The 22148-nt window shown below is 41.3% G+C and overlaps 1 pseudogene; it reads right to left on the bottom strand.

Annotated features, from left to right (window-relative positions):
- Positions 1–229: 229 nt before the first annotated feature.
- On the bottom strand, positions 230–2649 carry LOC101942839 (zinc finger BED domain-containing protein 5-like; annotated as a pseudogene).
- Positions 2650–22148: the final 19499 nt, after the last annotated feature.

Here is a 22148-nt window from a genome sequence, read left to right as displayed (position 1 = left end):
ATCTTGAGTTCTGTTCCCCTAGCTACATGTGAGTTCATTTATCTGTACACATGAGAAGAAGGATTTGTTATAGTATAGTAGTATACTTATACAATAAGTATAGCAACCTCCATTCCCCTAGGTCAGCATTTCCCAAAATTTTTTAGCCATGGAACACTTTTTAGCCTATTACGGAACACGTATAATATTATTTTGTAGTCGTTTGGTTTTCAAATAAAAAATTGCATTATTTTATGCTCAAATATATTTTATTTTATAAAACAAAGCAAAAATACAAATTTAAAATAACTTGAACTAACAATTTCTAACCAGAAAGCCCGTGTAAAGTAGTACAAAAATCAAGTGCAAGAGTCAAAATTAAAAACAGTGTTCTACTTAAAAAAACCTGTTTTTATATATACACAAACACCAAACAAATTAGATTTTTACTAGGAAAATCTATTTTTATAAACAGAAATACAAATTTGGATTTAATGGGATTGGTGTTTCTGCATTTTTCTATCACAAATTCGCTTAATATTAGGAATAATACTGGAAAGTTGAATCCTCATGTCAGGTGCAGCATCAAGTCTACTCCTATATTTGGTTTTTGTTGCAGTATAATACGACAATCCCATCTCTCACAAATAAATTGTAGCAAAAGGAAGGAGCACTCGAACTGCACGTTTAACCACATTAGGGTACACTTCTATTAGGCTGCTCCAAAAATTATTCAGCGGAAGATCCTTAAACTTTTGTTTCAAATCAGAGTCAGAAATTAAGTCAATTAGGCTTTCATAATCATGCGTAGTAAAGCCGACTGGTTTGGCTGTAATTACAAACGGATTTCGAACCCAAGCATTATCATCAGTAGTTGTAGGAAAATATTCTAATAAAGAGGCCTGCAAGTCACGTAAGTGCTGGAAAATGGTGCTGGAAATTTCTTCATGGACTGTAGAATTTATTTCAGTCAGAAATTCATGTACTGTAGGGAAGCAGTCGAAGTTATTCTGTTCTACAGAAGATGCCCAGAATTCCAGTTTCTTTTTTAACTATGAAATTTTATCCATTATAGTAAAAATGGTCACATTCTTTCCTTGCAGCAACAGATTAATTTCATTTAATTTTGCAAAAATATCTGCAAGATATGCAAGTCTCATTAGCCATGAGGAATTTGTCAGACAGTCATTACATTTTCATCCTGAATTATCTGAAGTGAAGAATACCAGTAGTTCACTACGAAGCTCAAAAAGCCTCACAAGCACTTTTCCTCTGGATAGCCACCTCACTTCCATATGTAAAAGAAGCACTTTGTGCTGACTACCCATTTTCTCACACAAAATTTTAAATAACCTGGATTGAAGTGGTCGAGATTTGACAAAATTGATAATTTGTACTGCTTCATCAAGCACAATTTTCAGATATGCTGGTATTTTTTAAACTGCAAGTGCTTGTCTGTGTAGAACACAATGGCTCTAGTGCTTTCTGGTGCCACACTTATGATTCATGTTACAGCTCCTTTCATCTTCCCGAGCATTGCCTGAGCACCGTCAGTACATACATCAATACATTTTCCCCAACTAATTTCATGCTTTCTGATAAAATTGTTGATGCAGTTGAATATTTCTTCTCCAGTTGTGTTGCTTTGCAGAGATTCACATAAGAGCAGGTCCTCTTCAATAATATTATTAAAGCTATATCGGACAAATACTAGTAGCACAGCAAGTCCTGAAACGTCAGTGGACTCATCTAGCTGCAATGAATACTCATGGCAAATTTTCAGTCAGCAAACTAGCTCTTTTTCTATGTCATCGGCAAGATCTTTAATACGGCGTGCAACGATATTATTTGACAACTGTACAGCATCAATTTTTTTACCAGACTGCTCGCTCAACATGCACGTTACAATATCTTTCGCGCAAGGCTTCATAAGCGTTCCTCCAATAGTGTGAGCTTCTCTGGCAAGTGCTATACGGTAACTTACTTGATAAGATGCCTCTGTTGCACTTTTGTTGTCTGTTTTAGCAATTTTAGTCATTGAAAGTTTACAATTTCCAAGTGAGTCACGCTTCCTCTTGAAAAAATGTATATCTTTGTCATTGTATTCAGCATGCTTGATTTCCAAATGCTTACGAAGTTTAGCAGGAACCAATGAACTGTTTGCCAGTATTTTGTTGCACACGACACACTGTGCATCAGGAACATCTTTATTTCCAGCACACGTAAAACCCAAAGACAAATAACTTTCATCATACTTTCGTTTCGGTCTTTTAACACCTGCTTCATCTTGTTTTTTGATATAATTCAGTGGAAATTCTTTCACCTTGGTTAACTCCTAGTACTAACAGATTTTTCGGTAACAAAAGACTGCGATTGTTCATCCTCACTTTGAAGTGTCACAATATTTTGCTCGTTTATTTTGGCCACAGTTGGAGTACCAGAAGAACTTGCTTTTTGTTTCAAAGTTCCTTCTTTTAGCCACAAATCCATGGTGATTAGGTTTAGTAACAATATTTAGAAATACTGATTTTTGTCAAATTTTGTTTATCACAAATATTTATATTGTTTCGAGCGAAGCTAGTTTAGTTGTGCTTATCGCACACACGGTAAAGACCCACAGGTTTGAGCGTGTTGCGTGAATATGTTATATTCAACGTGTCGTAAAGAGAATGGTGTGTGCATACCACTGCAGTTCGTGCAGCCTCGAGCAGAAGGGGTATGATGTCACTAACTGAAATGTGCCCCAAAGGGGTAGACGTCAACATGCTTGCGTGTCACATTCTCTTTACGCCATGATATTCAATACGAGATCTATCAATAACTGGAAAAAGAGTTTTATGTTAAATTATAGTCATTCAAAAAGAGTTGTCAACTATGCTTCAAATTTGCCAAATTTAAAATAAAAAAAATTTTAAAGATCCTTTTTTAAAATTATGATTCTTTCACGGAACACCTATTCACATCGTACGGAACACCAGTGTTCCACGGAACACAGTTTGGAAAACACCGCCCTAGGTGGCAAGAGACCCAGGTTCAATTTCTGCTCCACCAGAAACATTCTGTGGGACCCAGGGCAAGTCACTAAAGGCCAGAATTTTAAAGGTATTTAAGCACCTTAAGTGCCTATCTGCAGCCTTGTGGGATTTTGATAAGCCCAATTTTGAAAAACCAACTAAGCACCTATCTGCATCTTTAGGTGCCTAAATATCTATGAAAATCTGGCCCTTAGGATATAGAGGCACAGAGAAATAATCTGTAAAGTGGTGATAACAGCATGTATCTACCTCAAATGGGTGTCATCATGAGGATAACTATAAAAGAGACTGTGAGGTATTCAGAGAATACTCCAGACTATGAGTTAGCCATGGAGATCATGGAAATTGTTAATTTGAATAAATACATGAAATCTTGGAAATGGCTGTAAAAACACATTTTTTTTTGGCCCCCCAACCAAGTGGCTTTGTGAACTGGCTCGTGAGGTCCAACGCCACTCGTGTTTGACTCCTCTGCCCCTCTACAGATGGAGATTGAGGGGTGAATGGAGCAAACCTGAGTGACACTATGACCCTGTGTACCCAGTTAAGATGCACAGAGCAGGGAGCCAGGCCCAGACCTGCAAGACTGGAGCCACCACATGCAGTGAGTGTGGGGTGAGCTTGTTGTCCAACACCACCCCCAGGACTCACCTTTCAGCACCCCCGCTGTTGTGCATGTTCATGTAGAGAAAACTACATTATTTGGTGACCTTTCTGTGACTTACCCTGTTTTCTCCTGCACCTCAGCTCTGAAATTTACTAAAAATGTGCAGGCCAAAATTGTAGCCTTAGCTATGGTGATGAGGACAGTCACAGTGCCACCTACATGGTCTGTTTTCAAGTTAGCCACTGTCTCATTCCCCCCCCCCCCACCTTGGGCTCCCCAATACCTTTCCCATAGGCTTTCATGTGTCAAGTAACACCCCTTTTGGGGGTCCAGGTGTATTAATAAAATTCACAAGAAAACTCAAGAACTCCCACCCCGTCTTCCTAATGGGCTCCCGGCTGTTGGTGCAGGTTTCTTAGCCTAGTCCCCACTGAGGCTTTCCTCAAGCAGACTTGCTCTCCACACTTCAGTCTTCCTCACTGGCTCCTGCTCCCTGCAGGCTTACACCCCCTCTGCTTGAGAGCTAGGGAGAGTCACTCTGCGTAGAACAACTCATGCAGCCCTCCTGCTCCTTTGAGTCTCTCCCTGCTCTCTATCAAGCAGCAATTCCCAGGGCTTCTTAGCTGGAGTCATTCCTTCACTCTCCAAAGATGTCTTATCTCCATCCCAGAGAGCCTGATCTAGCCACATGACCTCATCTGCCTGTCATGACGTTGCTCATTTTCTCCATCTGGGTAGACAAGCTAAGTGCGTCCAAAGTGGGGTTGGACCCGTCTCCCCTTAAAGGGCCAGTCACCCTCTGACAGATCCATGAAAGTACATAAGATAGAAGATTCTATTTTATTTTTTAACATATTTTATTTGGGTGCAAACTAAAAGATCTAATGGAATGAAGGACAGACCTGGGGAGGATGAAGCAAGAGGTTTCAGAGGCCATTAGAGAAGAGGGGGCATTTCTTTATTTTTTAATTTGATAGGTGACAAGAAATTAATTTTTTACATACCAATTTGTTCATTTTTGTTGGTGGTGTTGCAGCAGATAACCTATTTTTCAATGAGCTTCACATAAATATTTGATGCATTTTCCAATAAATGTTTAAGACAGGACTGAGGAATTGAAGCTACTTCTTAATTAGCAAGAATTGTCTATTACAGACATCAAGCCAGGAACTGTAGCAGGTTCATATAATTTGATTGCTTCATCCAAAGAGGTAATTAGCAAAATTACTGTAGCACATTTCAATTTTCGTCATAACTGACAAGTGAAGGTGGCTAACGCATACGATTCAAGTGATTCTTTTCCACTTTTGCAGAGAAAGATTTATTACACTACTTGAACACACACATTGGTAGCACACTTATGGGTCCTGGTTCTCCACTCACTGATGCTGGTATAAATCAGGAGTAACTCCACTATAGTCAATGGAGCTACAGCACTTTTACATCAGTGTAAAGTAAGAGGATAAGGCAATCTTTGTCATATAGATGCTAAAACCCTGATCCTGCATTGTGGTTTGTACAAGTGGAATACTGTGTCCATTAAAGTCAGTGGTGCTCCCTAAAGCCACATCAGTCCTGATGTGCAGAATCAGGGTTATATTGTGTCCCTGTCATTTATTTTAGTCCAATCCTATGATGTCAGAGGTATCTTTCCAAGCTGTGGGGATTTTAAAAAATATTTTGTCTTGATAAATATAGTATCTCCTTACTTGAACAAGAAATTTATTTCAATGAAAAATTAAATTAGATATAGATGCTAGTAAATTAAATTGTGCTTCACCTTATTTATTAATTCATTTCAATTTCTGTACGGAGCAATAAAAGAGCACCCAGCCCTAGCTCCAGGTGGACTTGACAATGTATGTTCTATGCTTTTTCAAAGGAAATGGCCACATAATTTATTAAAATATAAACTAGAATTTAATTTACTCCAGTATCCAGTTTAGTTAGGCAGTTATAGTTCAGCATGACAATCTACAGTTCTTTTAGGCACTTGATCAGCACTTGCAATTATCAGCATGTCATATTCATTTATCTCTTACAATGAGATGCTAGATTGATTCATGGATACATAGATTCCAAGGCCAGAAGGGACCACTGTGATCATCTAGTCTGATCTCCTGTATAATACATGCATGGAACTTCCCCTAGAACATAGCTTTTAGAAAAAAACCCAAGCTTGATTTTAAAATGGTCAGTGACAGAGACTCCACCAGGACCCTTAGTAAATTGTTCCAATGGTCAATTACTCTCATCATTAAAAATGTATGCCTTATTTCCAGTCTGAATTTGTATAGATACAACTTCCAGCTATTGGATTGTGTTGTATCTTTCTCTGATAGATTGAAGAGCTCATTATAAATATTTGTTCCACAGGTAATACTTACAGACTGTAATCAAGTCACCCCTTAATCTTCTCTTTGTTAAACTAAATAGATTGAGCTCCTTGGGTTTATCTATATGGCATGTTTTCTAATCCTTTGAGCATTCTCGTGGCTCTCTGCTGAACCTTCTTCAATTTATCAACATCCTTCCTAAATAGTGGGCACCAGAACTGAACACTGTATTCCAGCAGTGGTTGCAAATACAAAGGTAAAATAACCTCTCTACTCCTACTCAAGATTCCCCTGTTTATGCACTCAAGGATCACATTAACCCTCTTGGCCACAGTGTCACACTGAGGTCATTTCAGCTAATTATCCACCATGATTCCCCAGTGCTTTTCAGAGTCACTGCTTCCCAGGATATAGTCCCCCATTCTGTAAATATGGCCTATATTCTTTGTTCCTTGATGTACACATTTAGCCATATTCAAGCATATTTTATTTGCTTGCGGCCAGCCTACCAAGCGATCCAGATCACTCTGTATCAGTGATCTGTCCCCTTCATTATTTAACCTCTCCTCCAATTTCTGTATCATCTGCAAACTATCAAGTATGAATTTGTGTTTTCTTCCAGGTCATTAATAAAAATGTTAAATAGTGTATAGTAAGAATTGATTCTTGGGGGATCCCACCAGAACATACCCTTTAAGTGACGAGTCCCTGTTTACAATAACATTTTGAGACCTATCACATAGCTAACTTTCAATCCATTTAATGTGTTAATTGTACAGCTTTCTAGTTTTTTAATCAAAATGTCATGTGGTACCAAGTCATGAATGTACCATTCATTGCCTTACAGAAGTCTAAGTATAAACATCAACACTAATAACTTTATCAAACTTTTAGGCTCATCCAAAAAAAACAACAACCCCAAGTTAGTTTGATAGGATCTATTTTCCACAAACCCCCGGTAGATTGGCATTAATTATATTATTCTCCTTTGATTCGTTGTTAATCAAGTCCCATATCAGCTGCACTATTAAATTTCCCAGGATCAAGGTCAGATTGACAGTCCTATAATTACCCAGGTCATCTCATTAATCCTTTTTAAATATTGGCACAAATTGAACTTTTTCCCTGTCTTCTGGAACTTCCCTGATGTTCCAAGACACATTGGAAAATCAGCATTAATGGTCCAGCAAGTTCCCCAGTCAGATCTTTTAAAAAATCATTGGTGCAAATTATATTTAAAATTGATTTTAAAATGTGTAACTTTAGTAGCTGCTGTTTAACATCTTCCTGAGATACTAAGAGAATGGAAAGAGTGTTATATGATATGACTAGATGACCTCCTGAGGTCTCTTCCAACCCTAATCTTCTATGATTCTATTCCTGGCTCTGCCATTAGTATACTGAGTGATCTTGGGCATGCCATTTTTGTCTCTCTGTGCCTCACTTTCCCCATCTGTAAAGGGAGTTAATGACATTGATCATCTTTTCAAAGCAATGTGATGGATGAAAAAGTGCTAATTAAGGGGTAGGTATTATTATTATCTCATGGCTGACTGTGTCAAATGCTGCAGAGAAGGCCAGGATGATGAAAAATGGATGATGCCTGCCCACCATGTACTGCCAGCAGAAGATCATCTATCAGTGTCACTGAAGCTGTTTCCACCCCACATCATGGCCTGAATCCAGATTGTGCCGGATCTAGCATATTATCTTTAATTAGATGAGCTTGTAGCTGCTTCTCAAGCCTGCTCTTAATTGGTCTCTCCCTCCCTTGTTCCTGAGTTCTGTAATGAGATGTGCATTGATGTCAGAGGCTAGGGCTCGCTTGTGGAGTCTGTCAAGCATTTCCTCTGCGAAGGCTCCTGTATTTCCTATGTTCAACTTCTGCAATGTTAAACATTGGAAAAAATCAATAAATGCAAATATATATGGAATACATGGTCACTGAAAGAACTGCTTGACTTGCTCAAATCAACTGAGCAGTGGTGGATTTAGAGTTAGTGGGGCACTGTGCTCAGCTTCATTTTTGGGGCCTCTCCTCGGGACCCAGCCAAGAAAAGAACATTCTCTCTTATCTCCTCCCCCACTGCCGTTTTTCATTCTTTTTTTCTTTATCCTCCTCCTATAAGTAATAGGAAGTAAATGAAAATAAAGTAAGGTACCTTGATTGTTTATGTAGTCTAACTTATTTTTCCACAGACCACTTGAAAATCGCTGAGGGTCTCGGCAGACCACTTAATGATCTTTCCAAATATTGTTTGTACTGTTAGCTAACTATTGTAAAGTGCTTTGGATAAGAGCGCTTTATAAAAAAAAAATGTAAAAAAATGTTGTGGTGCGGGGTCTGGCCAGGACTTATTGTGCAGGAGGGGGGCTCGGGGCTGGGGGTGCAGGGTCTGGGAGAAAGGGTGCAGGAGCAGGCTGGGGGTTGGGATGCAGGGTCTGGCCAGGAGTTAGGGTGCAGGAGGGGGGCTCAGGGCTGGGGGTTGGGGTATGGCGCGCTTACCTGGGGCAGCTCCCATTTGGTGCGAGGGGTGCAGGTGGGGATGTGGGGGGGAGGGGTGCAGGAGTCAGGGCTGGAGGTGGTGAGGGGGTGCAGGAGTCAGAAAGGGCAGGGGACTGGAGGGGTGTGGGGGGGTGCAGGAGTCAGGGCTGGAGGTGTGTGAGGGGGTGCAGGAGTCAGGGTTGGGGTTTGGGGTCTGGGAGGAAGTTAAGGTGCAGGAGCGAGCTGGGGGTTGGGGTGCAGGGTCTGGCCAGGAGTTAGGATGCAGGAGGGGGCTCAGGGTTGGGGCTGGAGGTTGGGGTGTGGAGCGCTTACCTGGGGCAGCTCCTGTTTGGTGCGAGGGGTACAGGTACAAATGTGGAGGGGGTGTGCAGGAGCTCCCGTTTGCTGCTCAGGGTGGGGGTGGGGATGTGTGCGGGGGTGCAGGTGTCAGGGAGGGCAGGGGGCTGGAGGTGTGTGAGGGAGGGGCAGGAGTCAGGGCCAGGGGTGTGGGCTGGGGTCATGGGGGTACTCCCAGCCCCCTGCCCCACCCAGTCCCCTGCCCTGTGTGGCTCATGGAAGGGAGCTGGGGGGTATGTGCAGGGGGAGTGTGGGGGCCCCGCCTTTGCTCCGCCCTGCCCTGATTCCACTCCCTTCCCCAAGGTCCCACCCCTGCCTCTTCTCGGCTTCCTCCCCCAAGCACGCTGTGGCCCCGCTCCTCCCCCTCCCTCCCGGAGCAACCTGAGCACCGCCAAACAGCTGTTTGGTGGCAGGGGAAGTGCTGGGAGGGGGAGGAGGCAGGGAAGAGGGGAGCTTGGCTGCTGGTGGATGCGGAACCTGCAGCAGAAGCCCCAGGAGCCGGCAGGACCAAGCTTCTGCCCCCGCAGCTGCCCAGCCCTGGGGCCCCCCATCATTGGGGGGCCCCGTGCCAGGGCACCCTGTGTTTCACTGTAAATCCACCTCTGCAACTGAGCCCTGTCAACCATGCTTATTTCAATTCAGCGACAGTTGCTTTTGCTGCTGCAATCAGACCTACTTCTGAGGCCTGGTCCACACTAATCCCCCATTTCGAACTAAGGTACGCAAATTCATCTACATTAATAACGTAGCTGAATTCGAAGTACCTTAGTTCGAACTTACCGCGGGTACAGACGCAGCAGGCAGGCTCCCCTGTCGATGCCGCGTACTCCTCTCGCCGAGCTGGAGTACCGGCGTCGACGGCGAGCACTTCTGGGATCGATCCGGGATCGATTTATCGCATCTAGACAAGACACGATAAATCGATCCCAGAAGATCGATTGCTTACCGCCGGACCCGGAGGTAAGTGTAGACCTACCCTGAGAGCGATGGGCAAACATCAAACAAATAAGAGGTTTGAGTCAGATAACCTCTGAGTAGTGGACAAGTCTGGTATTGTGCCAGCCATACCCATATGTGTTATTTTAACATTTGTACCATAATTTTATATTTGTTGCTTCTATTAAATCCAGCAAGCAACAAAAATACTGATCATTAAATGAGTCTGAACCTTTTTAGCTTCCTAAATTTCATTTACTTCCAAACCTTCAGCGTCAGCTGGAATTTTGAGCAGCAGGTTTAAACCAAGAGCAATGTCAGTTTAAAATTGACTTAGAAAGTCTTGGAAAGTCTTAGAAGCTGACAACAAGGGTTAGTGCTTGTGATCATGCATGTGCACATGTAATACATACTGCTTATTGGGTTATGGGATGGTCAAGGAGACTTTTATATTTCAGTCATGATACAAATAGAGTAATATAAATAATAAAAATAATAAAAAAAATAATAAAAATAAATAAATAAAGATGCATCCAAAGAAGTGGGATGTAGCCCACGAAAGCTTATGCTCAAATAAATTTGTTAGTCTCTAAGGTGCCACAAGTACTCCTGTTCTTTTTGCGGATACAGACTAACACGGCTGCTACTCTGAAACCTATAAATAATAATGTTATGCTGAGAGGTACTGGTGAATCTGACTGCTTTGCTCACAAACCTCTTTGAGACTGGGTGTGAACACACCCTTCAATTAACATAACTGTCAGGATGAGTTAATCAGAACACCCCACCCAGGATTTTGGATTGAATGGGCAGAGGGGTTTCGCTGAGTATTTTGGCTATGGACATGTGAGAGAAAGAGAGAGAGAGAGGAAGGTAGAATAGACAAACTGGGGGAGACACAGACAGACAGAAGCAGCAGCTCTGCTTCTCATGGTATTTGACCATGGAAGAACCTGAGAAGAAGTTTTTGGATCAGGGTTGCAGACAGAAAATAATTTTCTTGGTGCTGGGAGCAAAAGAAGCTGTTTCCTACTCTTTTATTCCTTCTGCATTCAGAGACACGGGCCTCTGTACTTTCCTTGTTAATAAACAAAACTGTGGACTGCATGACAAAACTGCATCAAAAAAATGCCTGACTGTCACAAATTTCTACTCCCAACTTCAACAATTCCAGGGCCTCCACATTGACTAGCCATGGGGTCAAAAAGATGCAACAATAATAATAAATGTGACCCAAGGTGGTAATGAACAGTCAGGTAAAATTGTATTTTAACATTCAAAATATGTGTCTCAACTATTCTGCTTACAGTAAAAAATTAAACTGGATGATCCAGACTCCCGCAAAAAATTGTTTTAAAATATGAAAGAGTTAAGGAGCTAAACTTCTTGTCTGAACAAAACTAATTAAAGCTTCTGCTAATCTATTAGGAGTTGTAGTTCAGAAAAATCAACTGTGTCATGCAGTCCACTAGGTAGAAGGCCCATACTACTCCACCAGAGAGTATAAATATCAGGGGGTAGCCGTATTAGTCTGTATCCACAAAAACAATAAGGAGTCCGGTGGCACCTTAAAGACTAACAGATTTATTTGGGCATAAAGCTTTCATGGGTAAAAACCCACTTCTTCAGATGCATGGAGTGAAAATTACAGATACAGGCATAAATATACTGGAACACAAACAGGAGGGAGTTACCTTACAAGTGGAGAACCAGTGCTGACAAGGCCAATTCAGTCAGGGTGGATGTGGTCCACTTCCAATAATTGATGAGGAGGTGTCAATACCAAGAGAGGGAAAAGTGCTTTTGTAGTGAGCCAGCCACTCCCAGTCCCTATTCAAGCCCAAATTAATGGTGTTAAATTTGCAAATGAATTGTAGCTCTGCAATTTCTCTTTGAAGTATATTTTTTAAGTTTTTTTGTTGAAAGATGCCTACTTTTAAATCTGTTATTGAACGTCCAGAGAGATTGAAGTGTTCTCCTACTGGCTTTTCTATGTTAGAATTCCTTGATGTCCAATTTATGTCCATTTATTCTTTTATGTAGAGACTGTCCGGTTTGGCCAATGTACATGGCAGAGGGGCATTGCTGGCACATGATGGCATATATCACATTAATAGATGTGCAGGTGAATGATGGTGTGGCTGATGTGGTTGGGTCCTATGATGGTGTCGCTGGAGTAGATATGGGGACAGAATAGACAATGGGGCTTGTTACAGGGATTGGTTCCTGGTTTAGTATTTCTGTGGTGTGGTGTGTAGTTGCTGGTGAGTATTTGCTTCAGGTTGGGGGGCTGTCTGTAAGCGAGGACTGGCCTGCCTCCCAAGATCTGTGAGAGTGAGGGATCATTTTCTACATTTTTGTAGATCATTGATGATGTGCTGGAGAGGTTTTAGCTAGGGGCTGTACCACATCTCCCTGATTGAATTGGCCTTGTTGTCACTGTTTCTCCACTTGTAAGGTAACTCCTGCCTCTTCATGTACCAGTATATTTATGCCTGTATCTGTAATTTTCACTCCATGCATCTGAAAAAGTGGGTTTTGTACCCATGAAAGCTTATGCCAAATAAATCTCTTAGTCTTTAAGGTGCCACCAGACTCCTCGTTGTTGTTTTTAAGAGAGTATAAGAGCCTCTAGTAAAGGTAAAAGAACACCAGTTAACTCAGCTATTTTATGTGTTTTCTTCTGGCTTGTACCTACTGGGCTCAAGCATCATATATTGTTTAAGGGAAAAAGGATTTTTACCTGGAAAAAACCAACCTGTCTTTTCTAAGAGAAAAAAATTTGGGCAACATACACAATTTGTATTCTTTGTGAACCTGGCAGAATTTCCCCCCAGATTTTTAGATAAAACATCCTAAAATGGAAGAGACACATCTTGGTAACTGCACACATTATTAATGAAGAGTTCACATGTGGTTTCTTGAGGGCTGCTTGGAGCAGGAAGTCATATTTGCAAGGCATTAATTTACTTTACTTGCCGCTATTGATAGGTTTAACCTATATCAATAAATTCAAACATGTCTATTATGCCTCTCTGTGATACTGGAATGGCTGATGAGGTTGCTTGTGTCCACAGTCAGCAATGATTTGCTTTTCAGTGAAATTATGTCTTCAGTTGGATTAACATAAAAATAATCAATTCAGGCAAGCTTTTGACTCTCCGAGAATGTCTCTCAGTCAGCTTGGTATTTGATTATTCAGATGAATGTATGACTGGAAACTAGAGCCACTGAAGCATTTTGTGAATCTATTTCATTTTCAAACACATTCTTTATTACATTTCCACACAGCGTACAAACATTTCTTAACTATTATTTAGCTTGATCCAACCACTTCTCTATGAGATAATATAATTATCCCTATTTTACAGTTGAGGAAAGTAAGGCACAAAGATGTCAAATAACTTGGTCCAGATGACACAGTGAATGTCAGACTAAGGACTAGAAAACAGATCTCCTGACTTCATGGACCATGACTAATCCATTAGATTACAGTAACTATCGTGTAAATCACTTAAACCATCGTTATTTCAACATCTGGAAGACAAGGATGATGATACCTACGCATTCATGGGTACACACTTTGGGTGTGAGGTATAATTCTCAGGTCAGGAAGATATACAGGCGCTAGCTCTGCTCAAGTTAGAACACTAATAATAGCAATGTGGCAGCTTGGAGTCCAGTCACCTGAGTACAATCCCACCCAAGGTCCTAAGTACATAGGCCGCTAGTCTGAGCTACTGCCCATGGCCCTGTAGCCACACTGCTATTTTTAGCACACTAGCTTGAACAGAGCTGGTGTGTGTACATCTATCTGGGCTGGGAATTACATGTCTCAGCTGTAGTGTAGACGCATCCCAAATGTGGCTCTGGAAAACTTCATCTAGTAAACATCACAATGGTTCCTGTCAATAAAATAGACTTACGACACCTAGAGTTTAGTCTTTCCCAACCATTTGGAAGTTGTAGAAGAAGCAGACCAGAATAGTGAGAGATACTCAAAAGGCTCAATTTATTTAACTTACCAAAGAGAAGGTTAAAGTGGGGACTTGATCACAATCTATATGTACCTATACAAGGACCAGGAATTTGATAGCATTTCATCCGTCACACCCACTACTGTGGAAACATGGAATATTCCAAGACAATTATATTGAGATGTGACAGATGCTATGGGCACATGGAACATTTAGACACTACTGTATCAACTTTATAGTATTACGTGTATCTTTATGGGAAACTAGTGATTGTATCCCTGGCTAAATGGGTGAGCTAAGAGATGCTTCCTGTAGGAACTAACATTACTGAGGTGAAATTAATGCAAATACCTAATGCAGGTAACAAGTCTGTTGAAGTTTCACCTCAGGAAAATAGCATATTCTGGTCTGACCTGGTTCAATAGGCCTGACAAACAAAGATCTATAAAACTATATAAAGCGACAGCCCAGATTTGGGAGAGGAGGCTCTCTTTCTCTCTCTCTCACACACACACACAAAATCCAAGAATTGACATGAATCTGTGACCAAGAGAGGTAGGCCTTGCAGGAAGAACCTGAGGTATTTTAACGCTATCAGGGCCCCCATGTGGAAGATGAGCGACTGTCTGGTAAGCTAGCCTTGCAAATATTTATTGTTTTTAAAGGTATGTTTTCTCTGTAATGGTGAAAAAAACAGTTCCTTGCTTGTTCAACATTGGCTGGTCACTAGATACACTGACATTGACCCTGAGAAGGTAGGACTGCAGGTGCTGAACTGGAGTCAGACCTGCTGAGATAATCACAATAAGGTCCAGAATTCTGCAGCCTAAGACCGAGGACAAGAGGAAGAGAGTTGCAGAACTCTGCCCCAAGGCGGTGATGGCTTGAGGCCTGAGACATATGTGCTGACTCAGTGGGTACTCCAGGGATGGAGCACCCACGGGAAAAAAATTAGTGGGTGCTAAGCATCCACTGGCAGACAACTCCCCCCGAGCATCTCCCATCACAAGGAAGAAAGGAGAGCAGCAGAATATGGACCCTGGACTTCAGAAAAGCAGACTTTGACTCCCTCAGGGAACAGATGGGCAGGATCCCCTGGGAGAATAACATGAAGGGCAAAGGGGTCCAGGAGAGCTGGCTGTATTTTAAAGAATCCTTATTGAGGTTGCAGGAACAAACCATCCCGATGTGTAGAAAGAATAGTAAATATGGCAGGCGACCAGCTTGGCTAAACAGTGAAATCCTTGCTGATCTTAAACGCAAAAAAGAGGCTTATAAGAAGTGGAAGATTGGACAAATGACCAGGGAGGAGTATAAAAATATTGCTCAGGCGTGCAGGAGTGAAATCAGGAAGGCCAAATCACACTTGGAGTTGCAGTTAGCAAGAGATGTTAAGAGTAACAAGAAGGGTTTCTTCAGGTATGTTAGCAACAAGAAGAAAATCAAGGAAAGTGTGGGCCCCTTACTGAATGAGGGAGGCAACCTAGTGACCGAGGATGTGGAAAAAGCTAATGTACTCAATGATTTTTTTGCCTCTGTCTTCACGCACAAGGTCAGCTCCCAGATTGCTGCACTGGGCAGTACAGCATGGGGAGAAGGTGACCAGCCCTCTGTGGAGAAAGAAGTGGTTCGGGACTATTTAGAAAAGCTGGACGTGCACAAGTCCATGGGGCCGGATGCGCTGCATCCGAGGGTGCTAAAGGAGTTGGCGGGTGAGATTGCAGAGCCATTAGCCATTATTTTTGAAAACTCATGGCGATCGGGGGAGGTCCCAGATGACTGGAAAAAGGCTAATGTAGTGCCCATCTTTAAAAAAGGGAAGAAGGAGGATCCGGGGAACTACAGGCCAGTCAGCCTCACCTCAGTCCCTGGAAAAATTATGGAGCAGGTCCTCAAGGAATCAATTATGAAACATTTAGAGGAAAGGAAAGTGATCAGGAACAGTCAGCATGGATTCACGAAGGGGAAGTCGTGCCTGACTAACCTAATTGCCTTCTATGATGAGATAACTGGCTCTGTGGATGAGGGGAAAGCAGTGGATGTGTTATTTCTTGACTTTAGCAAAGCTTTTGATACTGTCTCCCACAGTATTCTTGCCACCAAGTTAAAGAAGTATGGGCTGGATGAATGGACTGTAAGGTGGATAGAAAGCTGGCTAGATCGTCGGGCTCAACGGGTAGTGATCAATGGCTCCATGTCTAGTTGGCAGCCGGTTTCAAGTGGAGTGCCCCAAGGGTCGGTCCTGGGGCCGGTTTTGTTTAATATCTTTATTAATGATCTGGAGGATGGTGTGGACTGCACTCTCAGCAAGTTTGCAGATGACACTAAACTAGGAGGCGTGGTAGATACACTAGAGGGTAGGGATCGGATACAGAGGGACCTAGACAAATTAGAGGATTGGGCAGAAAAAAACCTGATGAGGTTCAACAAGGACAAGTGCAGAGTCCTGCACTTAGGACGGAAGAATCCCATGCACTGCTACAGACTAGGGACCGAATGGCTAGGTAGCAGTTCTGCTGAAAAGGACCTAGGGGTCACAGTGGACGAGAAGCTGGATATGAGTCAACAGTGTGCTCTTGTTGCCAAGAAGGCTAACGGCATTTTGGGCTGTATAAGTAGGGGCATTGCCAGCAGATCGAGGAACGTGATCGTTCCCCTTTATTCGACATTGGTGAGGCCTCATCTGGAATACTGTGTCCAGTTTTGGGCCCCACACTACAAGAAGGATGTGGAAAAATTGGAAAGAGTCCAGCGGAGGGCAACAAAAATGATTAGGGGTCTGGAGCATACGACTTATGAGGAGAGGCTGAGAGAACTGGGATTGTTTAGTCTCCAGAAGAGAAGAATGAGGGGGGATTTGATAGCAGCCTTCAACTACCTGAAGGGGGGTTCCAAAGAGGATGGAGCTCGGCTGTTCTCAGTGGTGGCAGATGACAGAACAAGGAGCAATGGTCTCAAGTTGCGGTGGGGGAAGTCCAGGTTGGATATCAGGAAAAACTATTTCACTAGGAGGGTGGTGAAACACTGGAATGCGTTGCCTAGGGAGGTGGTGGAGTCTCCTTCCTTGGAGGTTTTTAAGGCCCGGCTTGACAAAGCCCTGGCTGGGATGATTTAGCTGGGAATTGGTCCTGCTTTGAGCAGGGGGTTGGACTAGATGACCTCTTGAGGTCCCTTCCAACTCTGATATTCTATGATTCTATGATCTGCCAGCATCCCCCTCCCATTCCTGCCCAGTGCCTCCCACCCACCGTGATCAGCTGTTTTGCAGCATGCAGGAGGTACTGGGGGAAGGGGGAGGAGTGGGGACGGGGCACACTCAGAGGAGGGGGCAGAACTGGGTGGGGAGGGGCAAGAAGAGGTGGAGGTGGGGAAAGGGGTGGGGCCTGGGTGGAGCAGGGGGTTGAGCACCCCCAGGGCCCGGAGGAAGCTGGCGCCTGTGGCCTGAGACGTAAAGGGGGCGCCATCAAGGAGGCCAAGAAGGAGTCAGAGATGCATTTACCTCTGGAACTGGGACAGAGGGCTATTTATTCTAGCAGACAAATATATAACATGATTCGGTGGCTGGAAGAATTAAGGCACTTTTTTTTTTTTTAAACAGCAAGGGTAATTAACCATTAGAGCAATTTATTATGGATTCCCTATCACTGGATATCTTTAAATCAAGAATGGATATTTTTCTTGCTCTAGTTCAACCACAATGATTAGACTTGAAGCAGAAATTAATCCAGGGAAGACCTATTTCATGATGCAGGAGGTCAGACCAGATGATCCCAGCATGGTCCCTTCTGGCCTCAAAATATATGAGCACTCTGATTTCAGTGATTAAACTCTGAGTTGAGTTTAGTAAAGCACCAGGCTATACCTCAACTGTTTGTAATTTATTACAGTGTGATTAGTGCATGTTTGTTATCATTTGTATAGCAAATGATTTTTCTAGAACTCTGGGATACACAGCCCTCAGTCACACTGGGTATAAACATAGGCAATTATTTTTTGGGTAAATTCCGAGTCACATTTTTCTAGGTCTCAGTAGATCTGCTAACCTGATTATGTGTGATACTTTTGGTAGCAGCTGGTTACCAAGTAAGGAGGTTATTTCATTGTCAGTCATTATTCATAGATAAAACCTGGTTCAATGGAGAATCAGTCATGAGATCCAGGGCTTTTTCAGAATACTCTTAAATTCAAGAGTGAAGGAGAATGAAAGAATGACTTGGGAAGTGTTTCTAAAATAAGCTAACTACTTCTTATGCTTTTGGACTAATTAGGAAGACTTTTAATGACTCAGAGGGCAGCTGGGTTATCCCATCTGTTTGGTAAGAGACCTATTCAAACATCTGAAAAGGAGGGGCAGCTTCTTGAGCTTACAGATGATAACATGCCTGAATATCTAGTGACTATTAGAGCCTAGAGTATCTTTGATTTTATATTCATCATTTGCTACATGATATTGCCTTCTTTTGTTCTATGCTTCTGTAGCAATTTCACCTTTGTTTTGACAAAGAAAATGTATTTTTTGGAATTTTCTCACACTAAACAACTCTGCTTTTCCTTTTTATTAATCACTTCAATTTGGTGTTCTCCAAATATAGCAGTTTACAGGATTTACACCTGTTATCTCTTGTGATGGGAGATAGAGGGTAGGATTTCAACAGTACTCAGTAACAGGCTTATTCTGCTCCCATGGAAGTTCTTAGGTCCCAATCCTCTAAACCCTTACACGCATGCTTAAGTTTACTACCTTGAGTACCACTAAATCAATAGGACAGAACAAATACTGTTCTCATCATGGCTGTCACCTGATATTTACTGTAACAGAGGCTGAAGGATGCAGAATCTCAGAATCCATATCACTCACCTATGCACAGTTCCCAACTGTTTTACCTTCTTGGCCATCATACATATGTGGCCTTCAAAGGGAGGCAGGTGCCAGATCTGAAAGCTCAATCAGTGACCCTCAGTAAAGTGTAAAGGCCACCGGACAGCCGTGATTCTCACATCGTGGAGAAATTGGTGAGTTCCATAGTTTTACACAGAGCGGAAGGGGAAATTAGAAGCACACCAAAAGATAGAATGATTAACGCCATTGCAAATGGGAGAGTAGGTGGTCTACAAGACACTCTCAGTAATATGAGGTCTATACAATGAAAGCTTGAGAACACTCCTCTCCAAAAACTCATTCTTTTATGAATGGAGTGGCTGACGTAAGTCCCAGTCAGATGGAGAAGGCCCATCAGTTGCTGTCACTGCCTCTGTTACCCATACTGACAATGTTTGGGATGCTGCTGGTGTTAAGAGGCAGCAGCCAAGGTAGATTGCAGCACTACTGGCTACACAGAGGATTGCTTTTCAGATCTGCCATGTTTGTTATCTATTTCCTTTTTATACACACAAAAGAAAGTTAATGCCCTTTATAAAATATATTGAAGTTCAGGTCTGACACCTGGGATAAGATCAGATACAAGATTGTGGAAGCTCAATATCTTTTATTGAATTGCCCCTTCTGAGCTTCCTATGTCTTTGAAGAACCATTTTCTTTTTCAGTTTGCTGGCACAGGCTACCACAAACATCAAATTAGTTTCCAGATTACTCCTGTGTAATTCCCCTGTGTAATGAAAATGACTGAACAAAATGTCATACAATTCAGTATGTATTAGGAATGGAGATTGTAAAATGGTATGTTTGCTGTATCTGAATATCTTCAGTTGTTCACTTGAAATTGTCACTGTTGTAACAAAGCAGATGCAATAGCTAGAAAATGAGCAGATTTTCAAATGGATAAATATGCAAGGACTTTAAATTAAATCAGTTTATGAATCCATTGTTTGATTAGCAGAAATCAAAATGTAAATTAGTCCCTCTCCCATACCACTCACTTACGTTTTACCATTTTCTTTTCAAAATTCAGAGGATAAATTATACAGTAGCTGAACACAAATAAATACGTGTGTGTGTGTATTACTTCTAAGTGTTTAGAAACCCTGAGGTCTTATTTTTGCAGAACTTTGTTAAGAATTTCTGAACAATCATTTTAGAACATGAGTTGCGAGTTATTAGGGAACCCTTTGTTAACATAGTAGCCAATGTCTGCTCCTTTGCTCATGTGCATTGTTTCTAAATCATTCATAGAATCGCATGTGTGTCTTTAATCAATGTTGAAGTGGCAGCAATTTGAACATTAAGTGCCAGTTTTGCAAAGAATTTAACCAGCAAGTTCACATAAGCTATGTGCAATTGGGAAGAAAAAAGCTTTTCATCAGCTGCATGCACTCGATGGGCTAGACCTCTCTCTGGATCATTTACTGCTTTGCATACTGGATAGGTAATACGATAGTAATGTCTCGTTTTTAGGGGAGTAAAAGGACATAAATACCAATAATTCAGGCGCTTTGTGCAGATTCTTTTCCTTTTTTATTTTTGAATGGCTGACAACAGGTATGAAAGTCATTTTGCTTTTTAGCTACATAATGACTACTTTTGATTGTACAGTCACAGATTGTCATGAGTTCCGAACAAGTTTTAATCAATTTCATATAAATTCTCTATAGCACTCTGTCTATACTGAGCACTCAGCTGTATCTTAATCCATTTCCATGCCCTTTTTGTGTTAAAGGCGTTATCTTCATTTTTATGCAGACTTAGTCCTTGTTTTAACAAAAATGCAAATCAGTCGTTTAGCCTTCCATTCCCTCTCTCTGATGGCACTAGCATTTCTATTAGGCTGAAGAGTGAACACTAGGTTTCTCCCTTCATCTGAGGCCTGACACTTGACATTTTTGCACTGGAGAGGAAGCCATGTACTGTATCACTGATACTCTTATCTATGAAAGGGAGGCTTGAGGGAATGCTGGGTCATAACTAATATACCAGAGATGCCTGCAACATTGTGGATTTTATTGTTCTCCTCCCCATGGTAATTATGAGGTTGTCTATGTTGAATTCCATCTGCCATCCTGATACTCTCATTAAGCTTCTATTTTTGGACTACAACAATTTGCTACAACTCCAGTTAGAGAAGAGGTTTTGAAGATAAATATTTGCATTATAATTAATGTTTTTAAAATGTTATTTATCCTCTGAACAGAGAAAGCTAGCAGTTAATTACATATCAAGGAAAGCTAGTACACTGAACCACATCCTTGTGTGAGGCTTAACCAATATAGAAGGGGAAATCCAGTTGTAACAAACTTGTACACTTAACATCGCTGATTTAGGCACAAATATAAAATTGTCAGATTTGCGTATGAAAAATAACATAATTACTCCAGCTGCTGAAAAGCTGCAGATTAAAATGGCAAACTTGCATGATCCTGCTCCTGTGTTGTATATATATACTATTTTTGACAGTGAGCAGTATTGTATTGTACCTTAAATTATTTTAAATTTGCCATGTAAATCTGGGCATATCACTTAGCTATTCCTGGTCTCAGTTTCCCCTTCTCTAAAATGTGGCTTATTTTACTAACCTACCTTACAAGGATATTGTCAGGCTTAGTTAGTTAACAACTGCAAACTACAAGTCCTCAAGATGAAAGGTGTTTTAGAAGTGTCAAGAATCTGTCTGCCAATTCAAAGTAGTGACAAGTCACAATGTTACCATGACACTGATAGAAAAATATTGTCGTAACGTTCATACTTGTTATCAGTCCTCTGATTAATAAAATAAAATAATAATAATAATTAATATGAACCAGTGCCTCCTTTCTAGGGTCAATATTTTTGCCCCCTTTAATTACACAGTTTTATCATACTCCTGTTGGTTTCAGTGCGACCACTTACAGAGTGGGGTACTCTGGAATATGTTTTTTATTTTTTTTTTAAAGTCCTGTATTGTTAAAAGAAATTACTAAATGGCTTTTACTCTTGAACCAAAATAAGTTTATACGAATGATCATGTGTTTAGCCTATAGAACAGTAATTACACTCTTGTTCAATTTACTTAATGAGGATTGATTTCCTTATCAGTGTTCTGAATTGTCATTGTTAAAACTAATTATTACTCTTTAAGGGACAAGGGATACAATTTCCTTTTCTAATTAATAGCATATGGAAATAAATCCAGATAAGAAAAGCACCCTTGAACATATATATGAACTGTGACAAAAGACTTATGAAGTAGGTCTGGTTACTTATGCCAAACATTGAATATAGAAATTGAATCAATAAAAGTAAAATAAGGTAGTTATTGAAGAGTTTCACATATACATGGAATTCCAAGTAGTATTAAGAGGTGGAAAACAAAACAAATCAAAAATGGAATTTGCTCTAACGAGGCACTGTATGTTCTAAAACTATGTTCAGACCAGTCTTTACAATTATTTCTTAAAAAATTTGAATCAAGTCCTAGGTCTCAGCCCTTATCTTTAAAGTGCTCCACAGTCTGGGCCCAGGATATCTAAATGATCACTTAAAGCTCCAGGATGAAGACTATGGGT

This window comes from Chrysemys picta, chromosome 6 (assembly GCF_011386835.1).
Source record: "Chrysemys picta bellii isolate R12L10 chromosome 6, ASM1138683v2, whole genome shotgun sequence".
NCBI classification, from domain to species: domain Eukaryota; kingdom Metazoa; phylum Chordata; order Testudines; family Emydidae; genus Chrysemys; species Chrysemys picta.
The sequence above is the reverse complement of the archived record's forward strand: the minus strand, read 5'-3'. Positions and strand labels throughout refer to the sequence as shown.